General features: G+C 54.2%; 1 protein-coding gene across 6 annotated transcripts in view; it reads left to right on the top strand.

Moving 5' to 3' along the window:
• The window catches only part of HIVEP3 (HIVEP zinc finger 3), a 280,416-nt gene that overhangs the window by 143,925 nt on the left and 118,785 nt on the right, over positions 1-17,706 (top strand). For 5 of the 6 annotated variants that reach the window (XM_030290542.4, XM_072918044.1, XM_072918045.1 and 2 more), the window contains one exon: positions 11,964-12,056. The exons of the other annotated variant lie outside the window; for it this stretch is intronic. The gene's annotated coding sequence lies outside the window, so the exon portion shown is untranslated. The remainder of the gene's footprint in view (positions 1-11,963; positions 12,057-17,706) is intronic. 6 annotated transcript variants of the gene reach the window in all.

Here is a 17,706-nt window from a genome sequence, read left to right as displayed (position 1 = left end):
CAGGGGTGGCCAAGTGTCTCGGTTTGAACAGCCAGGTGTCTGCTGAGGAAGGCAGGAGCCTCCCTTGAAATGGGAAATGCAAACTCCCTCTCTCTGAATTATTGTAATTTTGAATTTATTTTTGTGTGTGTGGCCTGAAGCCTCCATTTCCTAAATCTCTAAGAAATCACACCATGTTTGGAAAGGATTTTTGATTTGTTTCCTTGTCTAAAATGTTTGGGATTTTTTTTGGGTTTTTTTTTTGTTTGTTTTTTTTGCTGTGGCGTTCATTAGCGAATGGTGCACAACCAGAGTTGTGCATATATATTTTATATATATATATAATATATATATATATGTATGTATGTATGTATGTATGTATGTATACATATATACACATATATACACGCACACATATATATACACATTTATTTATTTATTTATTTATTTATTTAAATCTATTTACAATTATTTAATTAATAAATAAACCCAGTGAGGGTGGCCAGGTGACGCTTCCAGGGGTGTGAAATAACGCCCTCGCATCCTGTTAGAAACACGGGGCTGGGATCCCTCTCCTCCCTTTCCAGCTGGGAATTCACCCCTTCTCCCTTTGGTGAAAATTCCCCGTTCCAGGCCGTGATTCAGCTCCTTTAGATGAGGATCTTTCACTGAAGTGAATCCACTCCAGCGCTTCCTGCACACAAGGAGGCGTGAAGGAATTCTCCTTGGAGGAGCGCGGGTGGGATCGGTTCCAGCGGGAAGCGCGAACAGGCTCTGGGATGTTTTCCTTAGGAATAACTCAGCCTGGGCTGCCAAGAACAGCAGGCTGGGAGAAGGTGTGCAGGGCTTGAGACCCCCCAGCCCCTCTTTGCTCCGGATCTCAAAGGATTCCTTTGTGCCATGGGGCAGCCGGGGAGATTCCAAGCAGGGAGAAGGAATTCCATGAAGCTCCGAGGGTTCCTGGAGTTTGGAGAGCCAGGGGCAGGTGAGGGATGGGAGCTGGTGCCACGCTCTGCTGTCCCTGCCCTGTCACTTCCCCCTTCTCAGAATCCTTCCAAATCCTTAAAGCTGGAATTGCCAATCCTTCTGCTTGGAAAAACCCTCTGAGACCAAGTCCAACCATCCCCTTCAGGTTGGAATTTCCAGGCTTGAAAATTGGAAAAGCCCTTCAAGGTCAAGTCCAGCTATTTGCTCCTCCAGGTTGGAATTTCCAGTCCTTGAGGTTGGAGAAGCCCTCTAAGGTCAAGTCAAACTATTTCCTCCTCCAGACTGGAAAAGCTCTCTGAAATCAAGTCTAACCAACTCCTCCAGGTTGGAATGTCCAATCTTTGAGGCTGGGAAAGCCCTCCAAGGTCAAGTCCAGCCATTTCGTCCTTCTGGTTGGAATTTCCAATCTTTAAGGTTGGAAAAGCTCTCCAAGGTCAAGTCCAACCATCTTCTCCAGGCTGGAATTTCCAATTAAGGCTGGAAAAGCCCTCCAAGATCAAGTCCAGCCTTTATCTCATCCAGACTGGAAAAGCACTCTGAGATCAAGTCCAACCATCTTCTCCAGGTTGGAATTTCCAGCTTAAAGGTTGGGAAAGCCCTCCAAGGTCAAGCCCAACCATCTTCTCCATCCAAGTTCAAGCCCAACCATCTTCTCCATCCAAGGTCAAGTCCAGCCATTCCCTCCTTCTGGCTGGAATTTCCAATCTTTAAAGTTGGGAAAGCTCTCCAAGTTCAAGCCCAACCATCTTCTCCATCCAAGGTCAAGTCCAACCATTTCCTCCTTCTGGTTGGAATTTCCAATATTTAAGGCAGGAAAAGCTTAACCCTGGAAATCCTTAAAAGGATGGAAAAGCTCTCCAAGATCAAGTCCAACCATCTCCTCCAGGTTGGAATTTCCAGTCCTTGAGGTTGGAAAAGCCCTCCAAGGTCAAGTCCAACCCGTTCCCAGCACCACCACCATGGTCAATAATTCTATTTTTCTTAGTTTATTTTAAAGCTTTGACTGAAGTTTGGACTTTGTGCCAAGTATTTCCGAGCCAGCGTGGTTTGCTTAGGCCCAGCTTGCTGCAGGAACTGGTTTTATCCCATAATTATCCAATGGCTGCACCTTCCCACCCTGAAATAAACCCCACAGATTCAGAGAGGCCATGCTGGGTGTGTTTTCTGACACATCAAAGACCTAAAATCGTCACTTTGTAAATGAAAAAAAACCCAAACATGTAAATGACTCAACTATAAAATTGCGCTTGTTGCCTGAATGATGCGTTTTCCCACCTTTTCTGGTGTTTTTTGGCAATTTTAGCGTGTTTTGAGGCAATTTAAGAGTGTTTCAAGGCAGTTTCAGGGTGTTTTGAGGCAGTTTTAGGGTTTTTTTAGGTGTCATTAGGTTGTTTTACGGCAGTTTCAGGGTGTTTTGAGGCAGTTTTAGGCATTTTGAGGCAGTTTAGACTGTTTTTGAAGAAATTTTTGGGGGTTTTGAGGCAGTTTCAGGGTGTTTTTAAGACAGTTTCAAGCTGGGCTGTTTTGAAGGGGTTTTAGGCTGTTTTATGGATGTTTTAGGGTGTTTTAAGGCAGTTTGAGGATGTTTTGAGGCAGTTTTAGGGTGTTTTTAGGTAGTTTGAGGGCGTCTTGAGGTAGTTTTAGGGTGTTTTTAGTGTTTTAAGGCAGTTTTGGGGTGATTTTAGGCAGTTTGAGGGCGTTTTGAAGCAGTTTTATGATGTTTTTAGTGTTTTGAGGCAGTTTTAGGGTGTTTTTAGGCAGTACTAGGTGATTTCATGCAGTTTTATGTTGATTTCAGGCAGTTTTGGGTTTTCTTTTTGCATATTTAGGGAGTTTGGAGGCGGTTTCAGGGAATCCATCAATGTTTTGACCCTTCAAGAATGAAGAGCTGGAATTCCCAGCCCCATCCAGGCCTTGTGCTCGCCCATCCCATGGCGCAGCCCCACTCAGGCTGAATTTTGGGATGAATCCTGTGATGCTTTATGCTGATTTATCCAACAATTCCCGTGTCATTTGGTATTTTCCTCCTTCCTGGGCCTTGTGCACCACGAAGTGCCCGATTTAAAAGAATCCAGAGCCAAATTCCAGCTGGGAGTCACTCCGTGGGAATGAATGGGCAAATTGTCGGGAAAACTTTCCTGTTTATCTGTGTCCACACGGATGAGATTGGGGGAGTCAGCCCAGTGGTCTGGGTGGCCAGAGGGGAATATTTAAAATATTTAAAAATATATAAAAATATATAAAAATAATAAACTGAGCTGTCAGTTCAGCTGGGGCAATGGAAAAATCCTGGTGTGAAGAGAGGGAAGGGAAGGGAAGGGAAGGGAAGGGAAGGGAAGGGAAGGGAAGGGAAGGGAAGGGAAGGGAAGGGAAGGGAAGGGAAGGGAAGGGAAGGGAAGGGAAGGGAAGGGAAGGGAAGGGAAGGGAAGGGAAGGGAAGGGAAGGGAAGGGAAGGGAAGGGAAGGGAAGGGAAGGGAAGGGAAGGGAAGGGAAGGGAAGGGAAGGGAAGGGAAGGGAAGGGAAGGGAAGGGAAGGGAAGGGAAGGGAAGGGAAGGGAAGGGAAGGGAAGGGAAGGGAAGGGAAGGGAAGGGATGCACTGGAAGGTGTCTGTGTCCCTTTCGTGGCGCAGAGAGAACGAAGCTGAGAGCCCCCAGGTGCTCTCTCCTGTTCCCTGGGATTTCCCAAACTGGATGAGGGCTGGGAAGCTGCTCAGGTTTATAAACCCACTAATAATAGGATTTTATGCTGCTTAAAGCCCTGTAAGAGCTGACTCCAGCAGGGAAAAAAACATCTCTTGAGGCCATTTGGTCTCCACAGGTGAATTCCCAGTGTTCCAGCTGAGCCTGTTCCATGCTGGGCATCCCGGGAGGCAGGCAGGGACCTGGCTGACCCTGGATGGGTGGGGTGACCCTGGCAGGACCTGGCTGACCCTGGAAGGACCTGGGTGACTCTGGGCTGACCCTGGAAGGACCTGAGTGATCCTGGCAGGACCTGGGTGACCCTGGCAGGACCTGGGTGACCCTGGGCTGACCTGGGTGACTCTGGAAGGACCTGGGTGACCCTGGGCTGACCCTGGCAGGACCTGGGTGATCCTAGCACGACCTGGCTGATCCTGGCAGGACCTGGGTGATCCTGGCAGGACCTGGGTGTCCCTGACAGGACCTGGGTGACTCCAGCAGGATATGGGTGATCCTGGCTGGGCTGGATGTCCCTGACAGGACCTGGGTGACTTTGGCAGGACCTGGGTGTCCCAGGCAGGACCTGGGTGACCCTGGTTGGGTGGGGTGACCTTGGCAGGACCTAGGCTGACCCTGGCAGGACCTGGGTGATCCTGGCAGGACCTGGGTGATCCTGGCACGACCTGGCTGATCCTGCCTGGACCTGGCTGACCCTGGCAGGACCTGGGTGATCCTGGCATGACCTGGCTGATCCCGACAGGACCTGGCTGACCCTGGCAGGACCTGGGTGATCCTGGCATGACCTGGCTGATCCTGACAGGACCTGGCTGACCCCGGCAGGACCTGGCTGACCCTGGGGTGATCCTGGCAGGACCTGGGTGATCCAGGCAGGAGCTGAGTGATCCTGGCAGGACCTGGGTGAACCTTGCAGGACCTGTGTGACCCTGGCAGGATCTGGGTGACCCTGACAGGACCTGGGTGACTCTGTCCCCTGGCAGGAGCTGGCAGGGACAGCCCCGAGCCAGGGGGCACAGCCAGCCTGTCTCTCCACTCCCGAATTCTGCAGGCTCGCCCGCTGGGATTACTCAGACTTGGCTGCAGCCTCAGCTCCCAACATATTGTTTGACAAATGTCAATTCTGAAGAGGGGAAAAAAAAAAAACCAAAACCATTAAATGATTTCTCCGAGACGGAGTTTCAGATTTAACATCGAGCAGATGCTCTGGCTAAAATTAGCATAATGATTCCTCGTGCCTGCCACTTCCCAGGACATGTGTCTTTAATGGGAGCTTGGGATATGAACCCAACTTTACAGGGATTTTTTGGGATCATTGAAGACTCTCCCTCATGGTTTTGGGATGTTTAACGAGCACGGGGACCTTTAGAGTTAAGGAATTTTGCAGATGTGGAAAGTGGGATGCAGAAATCCTGCGCTCTGTGAGGGATGGAGGGTCCTGGGTGGGCAAATGAGCACTGCCCTTAATTAGGGGTATTCATTACCCTTTGTTTGCCTAATTGCTGATGGATGGCTGAAAAGGGGCTTGGGTTTCTGGGCCCGGATTATTCCAAATGAACCCAGCTCAGGAAAGGTGCCGGGAGGGATTTCCAGGAGCAGGAGGAGCTCAGGAGATGCCGCTGCCTGAAATTCCTGAAGGTTCTCATTTCCCTTTCCGAGATTGACAGCTGGGTTGGAAAAGGTTGTTAAATATATCTGAAATGTGGTGTGTTCACAGGTTTCTGCGGCTCCAGATTTCCCAAGGGGAGGGGTGACGTGGAGAGAACATCCCCTGTCCCCTCTTCAGTCGGGAGTGGGAACGCTCTCACTTGGGCTGTGGGGCTTTGCAATGAAAAAATCTCCATGGGATGATTTGGGGTGGAAGGAACTTCAATCCAATCCAGTGCCACCCCAGGGACCCCTCCCACTGTCCCACCTGCTCCCAGCCCCAGTGCCCAGCCTGGCCTTGGGCACTGCCAGGGCTCCAGGGGCAGCCACAGCTGCTCTGGGCACCTGGGAGAGCCCAAACCTCTCCACAAGGCCCTGCCAGGTACAACCCCGCTGCATTTTCCAGTGGGGAATAGCACTGGGGGCACCTGGAACCATCCAGGAAATCATTATTTCCTTTCCTTTATCCCTTTGGTGCAATGGTTTTTGGTCCTGGTTCTCATCCTTGATTCAGGAATCTGAATCCCAGAGTGGTTTGGGTGGGAGGGGATCTTCAATCCCAGCTCATCCCACCCCAGGGACCCCTCCCACTGCCCAGCCTGGCCTTGGGCACTGCCAGGGATGCAGGGGCAGCCACAGCTGCTCTGGCAATTCCAGCCCAGCCCCTCCCCACCCTGCCAGGGAACAATTCCCAATTCCCAATCTCCCACCCAGCCCTGCCCTCTGGCACTGGGAGCCATTCCCTGGGTCCTGTCCCTCCCAACCCTCCTAGAAAGGAAAAATGAAAACTAACAAAATTCACAGCAAAGTGCAAACGTTGTGTTAAAGTGCTTCACACACAGCCAGGCGCGAGCACACTGAAGATTTTGGGTTAAAAAAACACTGTAGGTTTTTTAAGATTTATTTTTCCCCAGGGTCCTTCACCCTGCCCAGGACACCCTCAATGCCCTGGGGTTGATCTCTGTGCCTCAGCACCCTGAAAGGTGTTTTTTAGGTAATTTTCCCTTAAACAGCACAAACGGCCTTTCAGGACAATCCACACAAAGGTGTTTGCCTGGTGCTGGTGGCTTCTCTTGGGCAGAAAATTGTGGTTTTGCTTAAATTGGAAAATGAAGGCCAAGGTTCCCCGGAGACTCCTGTTCCTGCTGCAGGGGCAGGAAAACATGGGGTGAAGCTCAGGCCACGCTGACTTTTGTGGAAATCCTTTGTTAGAAACTCTTTAGCCAGGAAAGGGGCTGTGCTGAGGTGCAGGGGGGTTAAACAACCACATCTCCCTCCCCAGCCCCAGCTCAGCCTTTTCCTCCCCATCCCTCACCTCAGCCTGGCCCAGGCTGTGCAAAAATTACCCAGTGCCTGAAAAGGCCTCTGTCAAACTGTCCCCACCTCTCCTGGTGGGGTTTTGTTTTGATTTTTACTCATTTTTCCACCCTTTCTGCTGCACAGCAGCTCCTTGGAGCACCCTGCATGCTTCCAGCTGCTCCCAGCCCGTTCCTCTCCTCCTAAAATCCATTTATAGAGCCGAAAAACGCTGCCAGGATTTCCAGCTTCTCCATCCACACAGCTGCAGAGCTGCTCTTGGGGTAACCTGGAGGGAATGGAGGTTCCCAGCAAAGAGCTGGGAATCCACTGTGGGAACTGGGAAGTTTCCTCTCAGTTCTCCCACGGATTTCCTGTGCAGCCCTCAAGGAGTCACTTCACCTTCCTGGGGCAGAGTCTTCCCATGTGGGGAAAACATCTGGAGATGCACAAATCCTGTGGGACTGGGAAGGCTGGAGAGCTGGGGGTGCTCCCCTGGAGAGGAGAAGCTCCAGGGAGAGCTCAGAGCCCCTGCAGGGCCTGAAGGGGCTCCAGGAGAGCTGCAGAGGGTCTGGGGACAAGGATGGAGGGACAGGACACAGGGAATGGCTCCCAGTGCCAGAGGGCAGGGCTGGATGGGAGATTGGGAATTGGGAATTGTTCCCCGGCAGGGTGGGGAGGGGCTGGGCTGGAATTGCCAGAGCAGCTGTGGCTGCCCCTGGATCCCTGGCAGTGCCCAAGGCCAGGCTGGACACTGGGGCTGGGAGCAGCTGGGACAGTGATATGTCCCTGGGGGTGGCACTGGATGGACTATAAGGTCTTTCCAGCCCAAATATTCCATGGTTTTGTGACTTCTGTGGATTCCTGGGACTGTGTCTTCCCAGCAGAGGCAGCTGATGGAGCAGAGGTGCTGCAGCCTCTCCCTGGGTGAGGTTTTCACAAGAACTCCTCCCAGCCCATTCTCAGCTCCTCTCCATCTGACAAAAAGCAAAATAAAAAAAGGAAGGAAGAGCGTGGATGTGTCAGGAGGAGCTGATCTGTGTTCCTGGGCTGCTAAAATCCCGGTGTGGGGAGCTGCTGAGGGCCCCGGGGCTCTTACACAGCCCTGAGGTGTCACCGCCTTGAGGACACCGAGTGAAGGCGAGATTTCTTTGGTTCTGATTTGGGCTCCTTGTGGTTCTCTCCATGCTCTGGAGCTGTATTTCACTGATTCCATGTCCACCCAAATATCTGAGTCCAGTCTGATGAAGGATCTGGCTTTCTTCTCCCTCCCAGTCCCTCCTATTGCAGAGGCCTCCTGCTTGGTCCAGGTTTTGTGGCCTCCAAGGGACAAACCTTGGGCTGCTCCTGGCCCATCCTGGAGTTGTTCATGTTGGAAAATATCTCCCAAACGACCAAATTCAAGCACTAACCCAGTGCTGCCAGGCTCACCGCTAACCCCTGTCCCCAAGTGCCACATCCAGACGTTTCCTGAGCACTTCCAGGTGACTCCACGCTGCCCTGGCACTGCATTCCAAAGCTTTCAGGGAATCAATCTTCCCTGATATCCAACTTAAACCTCTCCTGGTGCAACCTGGCCTGGCTCCTCCTGTCTCAGCAGAGCTGGGCAGTGCAGAGCTCCAGGTGTGGCCTGACCCCAGATCCAGGAGCAGCAACCATGGGAAAGGTTCCTGGAGGAGGAAACAGCCCCAAATCCGGCATTTTTCAGGACAGCTGTGGGAGGCTGAGAGTCCTGAGGGCTCTGTGGGGCATCCAGAGTCTGGCTGCATCCCTGGGATTCCTTAAAGACCTTGAGCACCTGCCCTGGTGACACCAGGGTGACCCAGGCTGCTCCGGCCTGGCCTTGGGCACTGCCAGGGGTCCAGGGGCAGCCACAGCTGCTCTGGCAATTCCAGCCCAGCCCCTGCCCACCCTGCCAGGGAACAATTCCCAATTCCCAATCTCCCATCCAGCCCTGCCCTCTGGCACTGGGAGCCATTCCCTGTGTCCTGTCCCTCCAGGCTAACGGAATCTGTGATATTTAAATGATTCCAAGACTGTAGAAAGTCTCTGTCTTTCAGCCCCGCTGCCAAAGCAGAAGCCATAATTGGTCTGTGCTGGTTTCAAGGTTGTTTATTCTGTTTATCTCTAACATGTTCTGCTGCCCTGCCGCAGCTCTGTCCTGCAGGGCAGCGTGTGGGGCTCTGCCCTCAGTGGGATGTTACAAACATTAAATACCACAAACTACCTGTGCTGGATTTACAATAACGTGCCAATATCTGTCACCTACGTTGGACAGTGTGTCCCCAGCCTGAACCAACAGAAAAATGCCAACACCACAGTGAAACATGGAGGGCATGAAGAAGGAGAAAAAGGACAAGGCACACCCAATTTCCTCCATCTTGTCCCCTTTGGACCCCTCATCTAGAATCCTAAAATTTTACTTTTGCACCCGTGCCACACCTAATTATTACTCATATCAAACACTCAGAGCTGGTAATTCATCCTGTAAGATTGAAAACTCTTTTCCATGGACAGAGATCACAGACAGTGTCTCTGGGGGCTCTGTCCAGGGGGGTTCCTGACCCCTGCCAGGGTCCCAGCCCTGCCAGGGCAGCCAGAGGGATGTCCTGGGTTCCCACACCAGGCCTTGTCCCCAGCCCCTCTCCAGCTCTCCTGGAGCCCCACTTTGAACACCAAAAATCACAAGAACCACCCAAGCACAAAGCAAAAAATATCAAACCTCCCCAGACTCCAAACACAGAAATAATCCAAACCAACCAACCAGAGCGGGAGGAGCAGCAGGAGAGCGAAATGAAACAAATAAAACCTCTTTATCCCGGGCTCGGATTCTCCTTTCTGGCCGGAAGGAGAGCAGCTGAAATTGGGTGTGAAACGGGGCTGTTGAGGAAATAACGCGCTTGTAGGAAATGTGTTATGGGGAATTTCCTTTCGTTTAGCACCAAGAGCGTTTTGGGGGGGCAGTTTCGGGGCTCTTGGCTCTGGGGATGGTTGGAGAAGAGCCAGGCTGGTGTTTTGATAGATTTATTCATTCTCCTGCAAAGCAACATTGCAGAGCAAAGGGACAGCCCTGGGGGTGTTCACCCCAAAAAGCACATCTGTAACTTCCTCATTTGCTGACATTCTTTCCATCACTGAGAATTCACACCAGCTTTTTTTGACTTAACCCTGACTTTTTGGAGCTGGAGTCAGATGGGAACAGACCCAGTGGGATGGGGGTGATGATTTTTTTCTCTTTTCAGACACTTTTGGTGTAGCAGTAAAGGGGAGCTGGGATGTGCCAGCTCTGGGGTGCAGCTGCTTTCACCAGGGAATATTTGAGCAGGTAGACCCCAGAGAGCAGCAGGCTCTTAGCAAACACCTCCTGAGGGGCTGAGCAAAACAATCCTGCCCAGAGCTCTCGATTTCCCCACGTCCAGCAGGACTTTACTGACCACAGACAGCAGAACAGAAGCGTTGTGCTGAGTAAGCAGATGTCATTTAAATGTAAACACAGCCTGGGCTGCAGGGCCCTGCTTCTGCTTTCTCCTAAAAAAACCCAGGCTGCCTCTTCCCAGCTGCCTGGAGCACCCAGGGGTGTCTGGCTCTGTCCTCAGAGCTCAGCTGGGGATGCCCAAAGCTGAGATCCTCAGTGGGAATTGCCAGGGAATCCTTTCATCTCCCTTTTATCCCAAGGGTTTTGGCTTCTCCTGTGTATGGGAGTGATCACAGAACCCTGAAATGGTTTGGGAGGGACCTTAAATCCCACCCAGTGCCACCCCTGCCATGGCAGGGACCCCTCCCACTGTCCCAGGTGCTCCAGCCCCAGTGTCCAGCCTGGCCTTGGGCACTGCCAGGGATCCAGGGGCAGCCACAGCTGCTCTGGGAATTCCAGCCCAGCCCCTGCCCACCCTGCCAGGGAACAATTCCCAATTCCCAATCTCCCATCCAGCCCTGCCCTCTGGCACTGGGAGCCATTCCCTGTGTCCTGTCCCTCCATCCTTGTCCCCGGTCCCTCTCCAGCTCTCCTGGAGCCCCCCTTTGAACACCAAAAATCCAAGGAAAAAAGCAATAACTACCCAAGCATAAAGCAATAAATATCAAAAATCCCCGAAACTCCAAACACAGAAACAATCCAAACCAACCAGCAACAACAAAAAAAAAATTCAAATGAAAGCCCGGGATGCATCAGCGGGTGGTGGGCAGCTCCGTGGATGGGGCTGAGGAACTCGGAGTTCCCTGCGCTGGAAACCCTGGCGGGACCGGCTTGTCCCGGCTGTCCCCAGTGTCCCGGCTGTCCCTTTTTTTCCCACTGTCTCTGGTTGTCCTCGCTGTCCCGGCTGTCCCCTCTGTCCCTGCCTGTCCCCGCTGTCCCCATTGTCCCCGCCGTCCCTCCCGCAGCCGCGGGGATGCTCCGGGAGAGGTTCCCGGTGCCCCCGGGCGGGGCTGCCCCGCCGCATCCCTTGGGAAGGGCTCCGGCGGCCGGGAGGGGAGCGGGGGCAGCGGAGGGGCTCCCTCGCCATGTGCTGCCGGGGCAGATGGGCAGGGACGAGGAGGAGGAGGAGGATGTGGGGAGGAAGGCGGCGGGAGAGCCGCGCTCAGCGCCGGGCCCGCAGCGCTGCCTCGGCCGCCGGGACCCCCCGACCCCTGCCGGCAGGGAGGGGGTGGGAATCAGGAACCGAATCACGGCTCGGGCGATGGGAAAGGCTGTGGAGAGCGGGGGGCAGCTCGGAGCCGCTCCCCTGGCCGGCCGAAGCATCCCTGGGGATGGAGGAGTCCCGGGGCTCGAGGATCCCAGAGCTGCAGGGTCCCCATGGCCGGAGGATCCCCAGAACTGGATAATCCCTGTGTCCAAAGGATCCCGTGCCCAGAGGATCCCGTTCCCGGAGGATCCCGTTCCCAGAGGATCCCGTGCCCAGAGGATCCCTGTGTTCAGAGGATCCCGTGCCTGGAGGATCACATGCCCGGAGGATCCCGTTCCCGGAGGATCCCGTTCCCAGAGGATCCCTGTGCCCAGAGGATCCCCATTCTCAGAGGATCCCGTTCCCAGAGGATCCCTGTGCCCAGAGGATCCCTGTGCCCGGAGGATCCCGTTCCCAGAGGATCCCTGTGCCCGGAGGATCCCGTTCCCAGAGGATCCCTATGCACAGAGGATCCCGCTCCCACAGGATCCCGTTCCCAGAGGATCCCGTTCCCACAGGATCCCGTTCCCACAGGATCCCGTTCCCAGAGGATCCCGCGGCCGCGCGCGGAGCCGCAGCCGCCGCTTGACAACAGGAAACAATGTGGAGTGAATGGAAAAAGGGGGAGGCGCTGCCCGAGCGACTTCCCTTGACATCACTGCCCAAATAAGGAGCTTTAAACCAACCTTTTCTATTGCAGCGCGGCAGAAGATCCCCCTGGAGCCGCGGGGTCCAGCCTGGCGCCGGCAGAGCCATGGGAGAGCCGCGGCTGCCGCGCGGGGGGCGAGTGCAGGTAACGCCGGGCGCGTCTCCCCGCGCGTGTCCGTGTCCGTGTCCGTGTGCGCGCCCGCGGAGCGCCGCTGTGCCGCTCTTCCCTGCCCTGTGCCGGCAGGGCACGGCAGGGCACGGCAGGGCACGGCAGGGCACGGCAGGGCTGCGGCGTCCCCCGTGCCACAAGGGCACCCGCCGCTGAGGTCACCGCACTGGGGAGCAGCAGCTGCGTGTCGGTGATTTTCAGTTTTTGTCCCTCCCGGGCGCAGCGCGTGGTTGGGCACCCCGAGGAGGTTGTGGCTCTTGAGCGGCCGCCAGCACCTCCGGGGGCTGCGCTGGCACCGCCACAAAGCTCGGGCGCTTAATTGGCGGCCGGCCCTAATGAGGAGCCGGGCGCTGGGGCTGGGCTGAGCGCCGGGCTGAGCTGTCTGCCTGTCTGGGACGGATTTCCTCCTTATCACTCGCACAGGAAAGCGAGCGGGGAGCCGAGGGGTTGTTCTGGGGCCACACGTGATGCGACAGGAGCTGTGCCAGCGAAACCCCTGCAGCAGCTCCTGCCAAGCAGGATGTTGGATGTCCCCAAGCCGCGGCTGGACCTGCTGTCCCCGAGCTTGACCCGCGGGGAGTTTTATCCCTTTTAAGCGTTCCTTGATTAGCACCTGCTCATCAGCAGAAAACGAGGCAGCTTTAAAAATGCATTAAGGCTGACTAAATGAGTGCTAACGAGTTAAGCTCCTTAATTCTCCTCGATGGAAATTAATAACGCCTTTGATGCGCCCGGAGGTGCGATCGGTGCCTCCCGGGCTGAGCTGCTCTATGCAAATGCAGGCATTGTTATTCCGGAAAAAGGCGTTGTGCGTGGTTTGCTTTTTCCCCTTCTCGTTCCTGAGCTCGCCGGCCGTGCCGAGAGGGGTCTGGCACTTCTCGCCGGTGCCAGGCTGGCGTGTGGAAGCGGCCGGGGCAGCTGACACGCTGATTTATGGTGTGAGCAATACAATCCGAGCCCTGCTCCGCTGCCCGGGGATCACCTGCAGCTCCCGGGCTTTGAGTTTCCCCGGTGCTGAAGGATTGTTCTGGCAGGGCACGGAGCCAGGTTTTACCTGGGCTGGCTGGCCCCTCTGTCCCGACTCCCACCTCTCCCGATTTATTTGGCGTCACTGACCCTCCAGGAAGGTGTTTGTGCTTGTGGGGACTCGTGTTTTTCTCGCAGTCCCGGTGCTTCGCGAACTTGTCCTGTGGATTCTTGTGGGAAAACGTCCCCGGCGGCAGCAGAGCGCGTTTCCTCCTTCAGAGCAGCTGGGCTCGGTGGGATGCTGCGATTCTCACTCGGCTCACGGGTGTCAGAAGGCTCCAAAATGTCACATTGTCCTCACCCCCTTCTGCCGTGCCCTTCTTAGCTGCAGGGCTGCTGGAAATAGGATTTCTTTCATCGCTCCAGGGGAGGGTGCAGAGACCTGGGGCGGGACAGGGGGGTTGAGCTGCGCTGTTCTGACCTGTTCCCAGGATTTCTGCCCCCAGCCTTTGCCCTGCGGCTGGTGGAGGTTTCTCTGCAGAAGCTCAAAATCTGTAGAGGGCCTGTGTGAACTGTGCATCAGAGAAAAAAAAACAACTTGCAGGAGTTACTGGGTGATTAATTAATGAGCGTGTTGGCAGCAAACTGCTGCAGCAGGGCTGGGGCTGTGACCTCTGGGGCACAAGTGTGGTGCAGCCCCCCAGAAATCCTCCGAGGAGCCTGGGGCAGTTCCTGCAGCCCGAAGGAAGGGGATTCACTCCCCTGAGTGACCATTTTCATCCTCATCCACCGCGGGCACTTCTCCCTTCCCTGTGCTCTGCTCTTCCCTTCTCCTCCATTCCAGGAGCGTGGTGCCGCTCCTTGGCCGCGCTTTGAGCAGGGGAACAAGGTTCTCGGAGGGTTTCTGTGCCCCCCGCGCTGCCCGGAGGCTGCCCCAGGTGCGGGAGAGGCGAGGCGAGCAGAGCCAGGAGCGCAGGTTCGGTCTGGCTCTGCTGGCCAGGCAGGGGCGCGTTCCCAGCCGGGCTGGGCTGGGGGACAGAGAAATCCCAAATGTTTGGAGTTCTCTCTTGGAAAACACGTGTCAGGAGAATGGCTCAGTGTTCGGGGCAGCGTGATCGGATGTGGGGAACCACTCCGGGGAGCCGCGGGTGAGTCCCGGCAGCGGCGCTCCCGAAAATAACATTTATCCTGAAGAGAACAAGAGAAGCGCTGTTGAGAACCCTCCCCCGGGCCGCGGGGCCGGGGCAGCGCTGCCTCGGGAGCTTTCCCGGGAGCCGGGGCAGCAGGGAAGCGTGTCCCGGAGGGAAATCACCGCGGCCATCCTGGGCATTGGGTGGCAGCCCGGTACCGGGGGGCTCCCGGGAACTCCCCGCGCGTCACTGGCACGGCCCCAGCGCCGTGTCCGGCCGCTCCTGCCTCAGCAAAGTTGATTTTCCTCCGCCCTCCCGCGGCCCCCCCGCTCGCCGGGGCTCCCGCTGCCTCCAGCTCTGCTGTCAGAACTTCTGCCGCACGTGTTGAACACCGAGAGCGCCTCAGCAGCCTCCGGAGCGCCTCAAAGCCTCGGGTTTCTTGGCAAGGGGAGGGTCAAACAGAGGGGGAAAAAAAGGAAAATTACCCTCTGGGAAGGAGAGCGATTTATTTCAAATATACATTCAGCACCATTCATTGTCCGTGCCTTTAGAAAGGCTGCTTGTTAGGGGATTTTATGGCTCTGCTGGGATCTGCGGGGCTGCTTGGGATGCAGGGAAATGTTTATTCTGTTTTCCACCCTGCCTGTTCCATTTGCTGAGCTCTCCCTTCCCACCTCTGGCTCGTTAATCCGGGGCCATTCCTCGCGGAGCTGAGACCACCTTGCAAGAGGACGGAGGTTATTTGTGCTCCCGCTGTGCCCTGGCTGGAATTCCAGAAATTGGGCTTTCCCAGGGCACTCAGCTGCGATCCTGCTCCCTGCAGTCGGGGCAGGAATGACAAATAAAGGAGATTTTCATCCTGCCCGGCTCTAATTACGAGCCTGCAGAAGGTGAAGCTCCTAACGAGCATCAAAGAGCGCTTTGTGTGTCAGTGCCGAGGGGGCTGGGGGGGGGTTCAGGCACTCAGAAAACATTTGGGGAGAGAGGATGTGGCCATAAATCATCTTCGGTCCCCACGCCGCCTCATTTTCTCTGCCAAGCCCCGAGCCAAGCCCAGCCTCTCCTCCCTGGGAAGGCCGGGCTGTCAGAAGCCCCTGCAGTGCTGGTTTTTTTTTTCATTTCTCACTTTTTGGAGCTTTGGGAGGAGGTGAGCAGGGCCCGCAGGTGCAGCAGGTGAGGGATGAGCCCCGCAGAGCCGGGGATGGGCACAGCCATCCCTGCCTGTTTACAGTGGAAACCTGAGCACCTCTTCCCGCAGAGCAACAGGAACCAACCCATTCAAGACCTCCCTGGTATTTTTGTAACCATTTTTTTTTTTTAATTGTTGTTGTTTGTTTCCAGCTGGACGGAAAAATTGCAGTTTGGGGACGCTTTCCTTCCTTCTGGGAAGTGCTTGGCAACTTTTGAGCTGGGATACGTGAGGGGAAAACATGAGATCAGGTTTTCCTACCTTCCCAAAATGGACTCGCCGTACGCCAGGGCTGCTTGCTGCTCACTGCCTTGAAGCCAGGCTCCATCCCAGGTGCTTTTTAGGAGTGTTTTGGGCCCAAAATCAGAGGAGAGCATCTTCAGCATTGGGGGGAACCTCATTAAACCCTTCCTTGTGCTAATGAAGTTTTCAACTTCAGCAGCTTCTCAGTCTCCAGATCCTAAATTGTCTTTCAGCCCATCCATCATTCCTTTCCTGGACTTTGGAGGGTCACCTGCTTGTGAAAGTGTTATCAGCCTTTGGGGTTTCAGTTACTTTGCTCTGATTCTCCAGTAATCCTGCAGATTTTAGGCAGGGTTCTGCCAGAAAACAGCAGGATCCAGCTGAGTTCAGACCGGGGATTTGGGGCTCTCCCACATTCCATGCACCCAGACATTCAGGGCCTTGCTGAGCCCTCACTTGGTGCTGCAGTTCAGAGGGCAAATCCCAGGAGAATCCCATAAAATTGAGCCTGGCCCTTTTCCCAGCAAGCTTGGCCTGAAGGAATTTCAGTGATTCCCTCAAATCCTTCCAGGGCTGAACCCCAACTTTGCCTCGCTCAGCTGAGGGCTCTGAAGGGTCTGAACGTTTTCTCCCCAGAGGCTCAGAGCCGCCCAGGCAGCAGCTCTGGGACTGTTCATGGTCACTTTTTAGGGGAATTGGGAAGAGATTCCTGCCTCAGGGGTTGCAGGACCGGCCTCCTTCACCCCCAGCTCTGGGATCCACCTGCTGCAGGTGATGCAGCGGTTCCCATTTAGGCTGGGAGGGATTGGAAATCGGGGAAACTCTGAGGGGTTTTAGGAGCTTTCAAGGGGTTCAGGAAGAACCCCCTGAGCCCTGGATTTGTGCCTGGCTCCTTCTGCCTCAAGCAATGGGAGATTCCCAGGGAAAAGGGTGGGATAGGAGGGATCTCCCCATTCCCTGCTGGAGCCCAGGGGATGCAGAGTGAGCCCGGGACAGAGCTGAGGGTTTGGCACTGGCAGGGATGTGCCTCCGAGCTTTCCATGAGGCATTGCTGACTCCTCAAATGCCTGCCCACGGGTTTCCTGTGTTCCCTTAGTCAAGGGGTTTGGGGTTTGTTCCCTTTCTGGGGACAAACAGAATAAATTTTTATCTGTTATTTACAAATATTTGTATATTTATGGAATAAATGTATATTTTTATAAACTATATAAATATTTGTATATTTACGGAATAAATTCATATCTATATAAAATATATAAATATTTGTATATTTACAGAATAAATTCATATCTATTATATATAAATATTTGCATATTTACTGAAAAAATTCATATATATTATATAGAAATATTTGTATATTTACTGAATAAATTTAAAGTGATAGTGTTCCAAATTAAAGCTATGGGGAAAAGATGGGCCTGAAATGAGTTGAATAGAAATGAAAAACAAGACATATTCCTAAAGTCCACATGGATGGATTCCCATGGATGCTTTTGGAATGGTCCCATCACCTGTAAATCAGGAGCTGGGCTGGAAATTGGACTTGTCCCTTTTGTCCCAGGGCTGTAAATCTGATCAACACCCCTGGGACCCTTTGGCCACACTGAGTTCAGTGATCCTTTAATTCTTTGTGCAGCAAATGACTCGGATTTGAGGCCTCTTGGCATCCCAGCAGGTCTGACCGGGGGGGAGGGGTGTGGAGGGGCAGGACAGAGCTTTTTTTGGGGTGTATTTGAGAGCCCACTGAAAATCTGCTGAGTTTTTGCACGTTTTGGAGAGGCAGATAAAGTCTGGGCTGTGTTTGGGAGGAAGATGCCTTTGCCCTGGAGGTGGGGAGTGTTTGTCTGGGGAACAAAACAGAGCAGGGCAAGGTCAGGCTGGAACCAGGGGCAAAAATAGAGCTGGAGATGCCTCCAGCAACGTGAGGCTGCTCTGAGCGGGGAGGAAAGCGGAGCTGGGGGTTTAATTACCTCCCACCATCTTGCCCGTGGTGCTGAGGTATTTCCTTCATGACTTTCTCAGGCTAAAATTAACAAAAACTGAAGAGAAACCACTCTTCACCGCTCTGTTTACGTGAGAAAATTGGCTGGGGCACAAC

Source organism: Taeniopygia guttata, chromosome 23 (genome assembly GCF_048771995.1).
Source record: "Taeniopygia guttata chromosome 23, bTaeGut7.mat, whole genome shotgun sequence".
Taxonomy (NCBI): domain Eukaryota; kingdom Metazoa; phylum Chordata; class Aves; order Passeriformes; family Estrildidae; genus Taeniopygia; species Taeniopygia guttata.
The sequence above is the reverse complement of the archived record's forward strand: the minus strand, read 5'-3'. Positions and strand labels throughout refer to the sequence as shown.